Source organism: Triticum urartu, chromosome 6 (assembly GCF_003073215.2).
Source record: "Triticum urartu cultivar G1812 chromosome 6, Tu2.1, whole genome shotgun sequence".
Classification (NCBI taxonomy): Eukaryota; Viridiplantae; Streptophyta; class Magnoliopsida; order Poales; family Poaceae; genus Triticum; species Triticum urartu.
In genome coordinates, this window is record NC_053027.1 from 546,848,945 (window position 1) to 546,859,305 (window position 10,361).

The 10,361-nt window shown below is 43.6% G+C and overlaps 1 pseudogene; it reads right to left on the bottom strand.

Annotated features, from left to right (window-relative positions):
• Positions 1-6,422: 6,422 nt before the first annotated feature.
• LOC125516980 lies at positions 6,423-8,994 on the bottom strand (annotated as a pseudogene).
• Between the last annotated feature and the right edge of the window lie 1,367 nt (positions 8,995-10,361).

A 10,361-nucleotide genomic window follows, 5' to 3' on the forward strand; every position in this document is an offset into this window, starting at 1 on the left:
ACCTACGCATCAAAACCACAACGATAGTTTGTCAAATAGACTCTGTTTTAACCTTCGCAAGGACCGGGCGTAGCCATACTTGGTTCAACTAAAGTTGGAGAGACAGTCGCCCGCAAGCCACCTATGTGCAAAGCACGTCGGGGGAACCGGTCTCGCGTAAGCATACGCGTAATGTTGGTCCGGTTCGTCTCGTCCAACAATGCCGCCGAACCAAAGTATGACATGCTGGTAGGCAGTATGACTTATATCGCCCACAACTCACTTGTGTTCTACTCGTGCATATAACATCAACATAAATAACCTAGGCTCGGATGCCACTGTTGGGTTTCGTAGTAATTTCAAAAAATTTCCTACGCACACGCAAGATCATGGTGATGCATAGCAACGAGAGGGGAGAGTGCTGTCTACGTACCCACGCAGACCGACTGCGGAAGCGATGACACAACGTAGAGGAAGTAGTCGTACGTCTTCACGATCCAACCGATCAAGCACCGAAACTACGGCACCTCCGAGTTCGAGCACACGCTCAGCTCGATGACGATCCCCGGACTCCGATCCAGCAAAGTGTCGGGGAAGAGTTCCGTCAGCACGACGGCGTGGTGACGATCTTGATGTACTACATCAGCAGGGCTTCGCCTAAACTCCGCTACAGTATTATCGAGGACTATGGTGGCTGGGGGCACCGCACACGGCTAAGGAATAGATCACGTGGATCAACTTGTGTTTCTTGATCTGTTTTTGGTGCTAGCCCTGCCCCTCTATTTATATCTTGAGCCCTGGGGTCGAAACTTGGAGTAAAAGTCTCCACAAAGTCGGTTTCACCCGATAGGCAAGAGTCCTTCTCGGACTCCAGGGCCAGACGCCAGGGATCCCGGCGTCTGGACCCAGACGCCAGGGACCCTGGCGTCTGGCCCCTGGACTCCGCAAAACTTCCTTTTGCGCTTTCCAAAAACCTTGTGGGCTTTCCCCTTTGGCCCAAATAAAGTGTTCTCGTACCCAAACATTTCGGGAAACATCCGGAACCCCTTCCGGTGACCAAACACTATTATCATATATATCAAACTTTATCTCCGGACCATTCCGGAGTTCCTCGTCATGTCCGTGATCTCATCTCGGACTCCGAACAACCTTCGGTACATCAAAATGCATAAACTCATAATATAACTGTCATCGTAACCTTAAGCGTGCGGACCCTACGGGTTCGAGAACAATGTAGACATGACCGAGACACATCTCCGGTCAATAACCAATAGCGGGACCTGGATGCCCATATTGGATCCTACATATTCTACAAAGATCTTTATCGGTCAGACCGCATAACAACATACGTTGTTCCCTTTGTCATCGGTATGTTACTTGCCCGAGATTCGATCGTCGGTATCCAATACCTAGTTCAATCTTGTTACCGGCAAGTCTCTTTACTCGTTCTGTAATACATCATCTCGCAACTAACTCATTAGTTGCAATGCTTGCAAGACTTATGTGATGTGCACTACCGAGAGGGCCCAGAGATACCTCTCCGACAATCGGAGTGACAAAACCTAATCTCGAAATACGCCAACCCAACATGTACCTTTGGAGACACCTGTAGTACTCCTTTATAATCACCCAGTTACGTTGTGACGTTTGGTAGTACCCAAAGTGTTCCTCCGGTAAACGGGAGTTGCATAATCTCATAGTCATAGGAACATGTATAAGTCATGAAGAAAGCAATAGCAACATACTAAACGATCGTGTGCTAAGCTAATGGAATGGGTCATGTCAATCAGATCATTCATCTAATGATGTGACCTCATTAATCAAATAACAACTCTTTGTTCATGTTTAGGAAACATAACCATCTTTGATTAACGAGCTAGTCAAGTAGAGGCATACTAGTGACACTCTGTTTGTCTATGTATTCACACATGTATTATGCCTTCCGGTGACCAAACACTATTATCATATATATCAAACTTTATCTCCGGACCATTCCGGAGTTCCTCGTCATGTCCGTGATCTCATCTCGGACTCCGAACAACCTTCGGTACATCAAAATGCATAAACTCATAATACTATATCGTCAACGAACCTTAAGCGTGCGGACCCTACGGGTTCGAGAACTATGTAGACATGACCGAGACACATCTCTGGTCAATAACCAATAGCGGGACCTGGATGCCCATATTGGCTCCTACATATTCTACGAAGATCTTTATCGGTCAGACCGCATAACAACATACGTTGTTCCCTTTGTCATCGGTATGTTACTTGCCCGAGATTCGATCGTCGGTATCCAATACCTAGTTCAATCTCGTTACCGGCAAGTCTCTTTACTCGTTCCTAATACATCATCTCACAACTAACATATTAGTTGTAATGCTTGCAAGGCTTATGTGATGTGCATTACCGAGAGGGCTCAGAGATACCTCTCCGACAATCGGAGTGACAAATCCTAATATCGAAATACGCCAACCCAACATCTACCTTTGGAGACACCTGTAATGCTCCTTTATAATCACCCATTTACGTTGTGACGTTTGGTAGCACCCAAAGTGTTCCTCCGGCAAACGGGAGTTGCATAATCTCATAGTCATAGGAACATGTATAAGTCATGAAGAAAGCAATAGCAACATACTAAACGATCGTGTGCTAAGCTAATGGAATGGGTCATGTCAATCAGATCATTCATCTAATGATGTGACCTCGTTAATCAAATAACAACTCTTTGTTCATGTTTAGGAAACATAACCATCTTTGATTAATGAGCTAGTCAAGTAGAGGCATACTAGTGACACTCTGTTTGTCTATGTATTCACACATGTATTATGTTTCCGGTTAATACAATTCTAGCATGAATAATAAACATTTATCATGATATAAGGAAATAAATAATAACTTTATTATTGCCTCTAGGGCATATTTCCTTCATCAATGCCAACCCAGATGTTAGGTTTTATCACATGTAATGGTTGGGAAATGCCTCACCTTAGTGCCTAGTACTCATGGATTTTTCATATACTACATCATAAGCATGGCATAATAGCAGAGGTGGTGAGTAAATTGCAGCCATTTGTGACTTCTCACATGACATGATTAGAACGCCATATGTGGCTTCAATGACATGATTAGAACTTAGTAGCCTAGAATAGGATTTGCTGGAGCGGGTGGATGTTGTTAATTCATAACATGGGACATAAGAACTTTGATGGACTTTACATCAAGATGGAAATTTCTCTATGAATTCATTGTACCATGCACTCGTGTGTACTGATGCACTTATTAACAATAAGGTGATCTAGAAGCTTAAGATTCCTTTATAGATTAATATTTTACTTATGGTATTTACGTAGAAGGGTCATCTTAACGAGGGAAAATTTTGCAAAGAAAACCAGGTAGGGGAGTACACAATGTAGTTTCATGACGAGATAATTAAACACATATTCTTTGACCGCAAGTACACATGTTCTGTGGCCTATAACACATGTCGAGCATTATTTGTATTCTACCCGAAGCATCCCAACCTTGTTTGGTTATTGGCTGTGGGGTATACATTAAAATATGAGATATTTTATCTTAGTAGCCGCAAGGGCCTTGGTTTGGGCGTTATGGTTATGCAAGAATGATGTGGTTTTGACACTACCTCCTTCTAGAAATACTTGCCAAGGGAGTAGAAGATATTTTCTTCACTGGCATGGTTATTGTGTACAAATTGGCTTCGTGCTTGGCCTATACTTTCCAAGGCATGTACTAAGATGAAGAGTGTGACTAAGGGGGTCTTTTCCAAACATGGAACGTGTTGTCTTTGAATCTGCTTATATTGCTTGCAATTGTGCTTCTTTTTGCATCAAATAACGCTGTGTGTTTTTGTTTCCCAGAAAATTGTCACTTAGTACACGTGTGCATCTAGTTACTTCAAAATCATAGTGAACTCTTCATGCTTGTATCGCTCATCGCAGCATTAAGGGCTAGTAAAAACTTTCTTATCAGGAAATAGTATGCCTCACAAAAACACATTGACAAAAGAGCAAGTGCAACTTACGAGTTATGACCAATTGAACAACGGAGATCAAATAGACATATCATAGAAGCGTTCCCAAATAACAGTTTCAGCGACAAATAAAAATGGCAGAAATGGACCATGGAAGAGAAACATAACAACAATCTCAACTACTACAATAAAAATGACTTGGCTCAAAGAGCACCACCGAGACGGAATGTCTCAACTTATTAAGGCTGCCTATCATGCATCTTAGCTATGCCAAACTAAATCAAACTAGACGAGACGCGCGTAGCTGGCCATGCAATGTCATTTGAGCTAGCTAACGACATGTATCCACCTTATGCCCTCATCGCCAATGGATATTCATACATCTAATGGTCTAACTCACCTTACCCATTCACCGGCTTCTTTATAATTTTGCAAATCCTACTTGCATATTGCAAAACCAATCATATTGTTTCTAATCTTGTGTTGTAGAAATCTAGCCCTCATGTCTATCCTTGATTTTTTTCCCACATACCTTTAGTTTAGAAATCATTTTGTATGTCCCTATGACTTCATTTACACACTGTCATTCTAGGCATGCTCCTCTAGAAACATGTAAACCAATGCACTTATGTCCCTACAGTTTAGGCAAACCCATTTGAAATATGTAAAACATGGAAGAACGGTGTGTTTAGTATTGAATGCAACGTAAAAACACATACCTTCTTTTGTTCACATTGTTTAGCCAATGTGACAACATATATAGATCCAGGTTGTAAACTAAAAATATATTAACCATGTAAATTGCCACCTATAGCCCCAACCATAACTCATCATTGATCTATCACTTTATTCCTGTTTGTACCCATTCACCTTATCCCCTTATAACTTGTATTGTGTCACTCCATTTCCACGCTATTCTCATCGTTCTCGGTCACCAACATTCAAGCTATTCAACACCTCTTACAGTTTCCTTTACACATCCATTTACATATATTCCATAATAAGAGACTCTATCAAATATGAAATGTCAAAGGTAAATTAAATGGTAATTTGTGCCATTAGAAGAAATTGCCTACTTACTCTAGATTACTAAGGAAACACTTGGAGGAAACAATGAAAAGTGTCTCGATAGTTGTAAAGGGAAGCTATTTTCCTCTATGAGTTCTAACATGGTTATTTACATGATTTCTTTCTTCCAAGTGCCAAAATTAAGTTGAAATTATTTGTGTGACAACTTATTTATAATATGTTTAATACACGAAGTATGCTGAGGCGGAGACACTTTACTGTTGATATCAATTATTCTTGCATCCTGTGTACTGCTATTGATGAAGAGACCATTGAGCACCTCATTTCAATTGCCCCTTTAGCATTTCTTGTTGGGCATGCATTCAAATCCAGTGGTCTCCGAATGCCTCGCGGATTGCTACTGCCTTTTGAAATTTTTATTACAATAATTTTGGTTCTCTCTCGGGAGCAGACGGTTATGTCTTGTTACCGACGAATAAGGTGGCTCCGTTAGTATCCAATATATAGTGGCTGAAACTATCGTGCTTTTTAGTAAATGGTTGTTTTGGTACTCTTATAGAGTATGAGTTATGGCTTGATATACTCTGTAATAAATATGTGGCCCTAAGGCTTTGTCCTAAGTCCAAAATAAATCTAGGGGCTTTCACTTTTGGGTTGGCAACACCTTTTCTATTTCCGAACCTTTAGTATCAAGGACGACTCGCATGTTAGATTTTGGAATGACTCATAGTTGGGCAATGCTCCGCCTTAGCATCTTCTAGTACCTAAGGCTTTTTTATATACTATGTCATAAGCATGTCATAATAGCGGAGGTGTTGGGTAACTTTTTGCCATATGTGGACTTCATACATGACATGTTTAGGCCTTTGTTAGTGGCATGAAAGGATCTGCTGGAGTGTCAAAATGTTGTTAATTTATGCTACCTTCGTCCCAAAATATAAGGTGTTTTTGGACTTCAAATTTGAACTGCAAAAATGTCTTGTATTTTGGGACTGAGGTAGTAGCACGAGACATACGAGTTTAGACAGACTTTACATCAAGATGGACACTTCTCTATGAACTCACTGTACCAGCGCTTATAGATATTGATGCACCAATTAACAATAAGTTGATTTTTAAGCTTAAGGTTCCTCTAAATATTAATGTTTTTCCTATGGTATTTATGTAGAGGGGTCATCTTAACGAGGGAAACTCTTGCAAAGAAAAATGATAGGGGAGTAGCAATGTTGTTTCTACTATCAGGACGAGAAAATTAAGCACATATTCTTTGAAAAGTACGCTCCTGTTGTATGGCTTATAATACATGTCATGCATAACTTGTATTCGCCCAGAGCTTTCCAAAGTTGTCTCGTAATTGGCTTTGAGATATACCCCCTCTGTATCAAAATATAAGACCTTTTTAACACTGTGAAAAAACGTCATATATTTTGATACAAAGGGAGTACATAAAAAGGCGAGATCTTTTATCTTAGCAGGCATGAGGGCCCTGGTTTAGGCGTTATGATTATGCATGAACGGTATGGTTTTGACAAATAGAAGATATTTTCTCCACTGTCGGTTATTAAATTATTTATGCATTGGCTCCATAGTTGATTTGTACTACAACATCTAGAGCACTGGGAGCTCTTTATATATGGTGGCATCTACCTAGATGGAGCGGACGGCTAATGAGATCATTTCCAAACATGGACGATGTTCACTTTGGATCTGTCTTAGATTGCTTTCAAGTATTCTTGTTTTTGTGTCAAACAATGTTGTGTCTTTTTGTTTCCATAATTGTTAATTTTTGGCTTTGTATAGGTTGTGTGCATCTAGGTACGTCAAAATTGGAGTGGACTCTTCATGCTTGTATCGCTCATGTTAAGAGTAAGTAAAAAAATTCTTATAAAAAAATAGTATACCTCACAAAAACATGTTGACAGAAAGAGCATGCGCAACTTATGAGTTACGACCAATTGGACAACAGAAATCAAACAAATAGACCATGGAAGAGATCCCATATAACAGTTTCAATGACTAAAATAAAAATGGCAGATGGATCGTCAAAGATAACCATAACACCAGTTTTAACTACAAAAGTAAAAATTCCATGCCTCAAAGAGCACCACCAAGAGACAGAATGTCTCAACTTATTAAGCATGCCTTTCCTACATCTTAGCTATGTCAAGCTAAATCAAACTAGACGAGACGCACATAGCTGGCCATGCACTGCACACTATGAGAAAAGACTCCTCTCCATCCTACCTTACATGGGAGGGAAAAGACTCGAAGATGATTCTTCGGGATCGACGCCGCCCGATTTCCAACCAAACCCCACATCTAAGGACTTCACCCCACTGGAAGAGCCGGCATTGGCGCTGGTACCAGCGCCGTCGTGCCCATTCATGTTATAGCCAGCGTTGGTGCCGGCACCGTCATGCCCGACGGTGTTATAGCCATTGTGGGCCAGGTCGTCAAGGTCCCTTCCAGATTTCACCATGTCGAACCAACCCTCATGCTATGGCGGCGCCTGATACATTGTTGGAGACCCCACGTGCATGCTGTTGGTGATGTATGGAGTGCACGACGGCTGCTGATTCATGACGGAAGACCCCATGTCCATCTTGTTGGTGATGTATGGAGCTGGCTGCTACACCTGTTACATCGCTGAAGACCCACCCATGTCCATGTTGTCGGGGATGTACGGTGCCTGGGGCTGCAAGACAGGCTGTTGTCTGCTAATTTTCGTGATGTTTTTGCCCATGCTCTTGAGGATCTCCTCCAACCTACTACTGACGCTGGTGAGCTCATCGACTTTGAGGTTGAGGAGGTCATTGCCGAGCATGGCCTTGTGTAGCAAGATCCCGATCTCAGGGTCTCAGACCTTGTTTTCCTTGACCAGGAGCTTGCTGAGGCGCTGACTGAGGAAGTCTTCCTGGTTCACCATCCTCTTGAACTGTCCCTCTGGCATGGTTTGGTACTGATTCATGATATCCACTGCCTCGGCATGGGACGGGTACACCTTTGGAACCGCATTGCCCTCATCGTACATCAACATGCAAGCGTTGGCATTGCACATGATAGAAACCTCACCCGCCTTACTTACCAGGTTCTTACTGGATGTCTCCAAGGTATGTCGCCGACTCGAGTCATTGTCGATGTACTTGAGGGATAAAATCAGCAAAGGAAATGAGGTTGATGGTTTTGGCAAGATGGGAAGGTAAGATTTATAGTGAAGGATCGACCAAGATGGGGAGGCTATATCGGGAAACTTTTAACCACATACTCACAAAATAAGGAGGTGCCATATCTTCATAAATGCATCATCAAACCAAGTAGTATTTTCTTTCATTAAAAAGTGCTTAGGATGTGGACTAAGGGAACAAATATCCATAACAAAGAACTTTGGTTCTTCTCGAGACACATGCATCTTATCCGGATATATGCTTATTGTAGCTATGTATTCCAAAGTGTACATCGTCTCGTCAACCATCTATTAATTTGTAACCACGTTAAGAAATCTTTACCTACTAATAAAGTACAGATTGCTTCTGCCCATTCACCATCACACATTTTTGCAAGAAAGTCCTTCCATTCTTTGGTAATTAAACCCGCAATCCCTTCTTAGGTGGATATCTGAGAAACAATTTGTTTTTGCACAAAACCCCCTGTCATTGGGTATATTCAACATGTAGTGCTCCTTCCCCTCCATATCTTATCCAGCCGCTCCCTTTGTAGCACGGCGGAGAACGAGAAGGTGAGGGGCAGCGCCTTTGTTGGCGGCGGAGACGGTTACAACTGCAGTGGAGGATGAGAAGGCGGACGCCGTGGGCGCGTGCTCGGGTACGGGAGACCACCCTTGCATGCATGCCTCCGACCTGCTTCGTGGCGCGCACCTTGTCTGCGCCGCCGTGCTCTTCTTCGACTGCGCTGCCTCCTTCCTCGTCGGCTACCACTAGTCTAGCGCCTCCACAATTCCTCTCTTTTCTCACCCATCTTCTCTCTCTCGCCCCCATGTTCCCGCATCTCATCCCGCACCCCTTCCATCATCATCTCGCCCAACTCCCACATCTCCTTCGACCCATCCCTAATCCTAGTCCCCGCAGCTGCTCTACCCGCTTCATCTACTCCCAATGCCTCGCCACCGCCTCCAGTGTGAACTCCATCGCCACCACCACCGCCTTCCCTCTCGTCATCGGCCCCTCCTCTTCCTGCCCACCTCGACATAATCAGTGAAGACTGTGCTATGCGGGACGACTTTGACATCGGCACCGTCGTCAACAAAATCGATCTGGCCACCGACAAGAGCGCGCCGCAGGAGCCTGGCAACACAAGCGGCAGCGGCGGCAATAGGGTTCGCAGATTGGAAACTTCCCGGCCTGCCCTGCGAGCATGAGGGAGTACATTCCCTTCCTTGACAACAGCAAGGAGATCAGGCGGTTGCCCTCCATGGAGCGTGGGAAGTGGTTCGAGCGGCACAGGCCCTGAGCTGCCTCGTGCCAGCCTCAAGGGGTATAAGGTGCCCATCCCCTAGCCACGGAGCAGAGATGAGGTGAGCATTTAGGTTTATTCTTTCCGGTTCAACTAGTAAAGAACCTTTTGGTTTGAGTAAAATGCACTAGCAGTCACTAAACTTGCGAAGAAAGCTCGCTTTGGTCATTGTATTTAAAAATGCGGCCAATACGGTCACCGAATACGACATGACGTGTTTGTACAGTCACTGTTCCCCATATGTCACCCATCGCCGCTCAGTTTGACCATGTATTGACCAATCAGAGACGTCGGGTGGCATTAACCAGGCAGTTGAGCGGTATTTTTGCACAATAACCCCTGGTTCGCTTGGGTTTCATTGAAAGAGCCTTGCCTTTTCGGCTGCGATCATAATGGGGGAGGAGAAGAGCAGTGGCAGGACAGGCGATTGTCGGCGGCACCGCACTATCTCCAATGATAGAGGTTGTGGAAAGGTCGGAGTCATTGCGGAGGTGCGCCGCATCTTGTGGGTGGCGGAGGGGCGCCGCATCTCCTTGGGATGGCGCCTGTTTGTCGACCAAATGGTGCTCCTCCACCGAACTACGGTAAGCCCCACGTACATGTGCCTTGATTTCTGTTTGTAGTCTCTGATTCCGCGATTTAGGGGTTCGCATTACGCATATGGAGTTAGGAGGACAGTTTTGCGCGCTTGATTTTGCAAGATTAAGATAGGGTTTTAGGCTGGCAAATTGGGTGTTTGGTGTAGGGTTTTTGCATGACAATTTGCGGGTTATGGCATGTGCTTATTTGTAGGGCATTATGATGCAATTGTAGGCGGTTTAGATGTTTGAATGATCATTTCCATGAATTTTGTACATACTGTTAAGGTCTCAGGTTAGCAAAGGTGGTTACT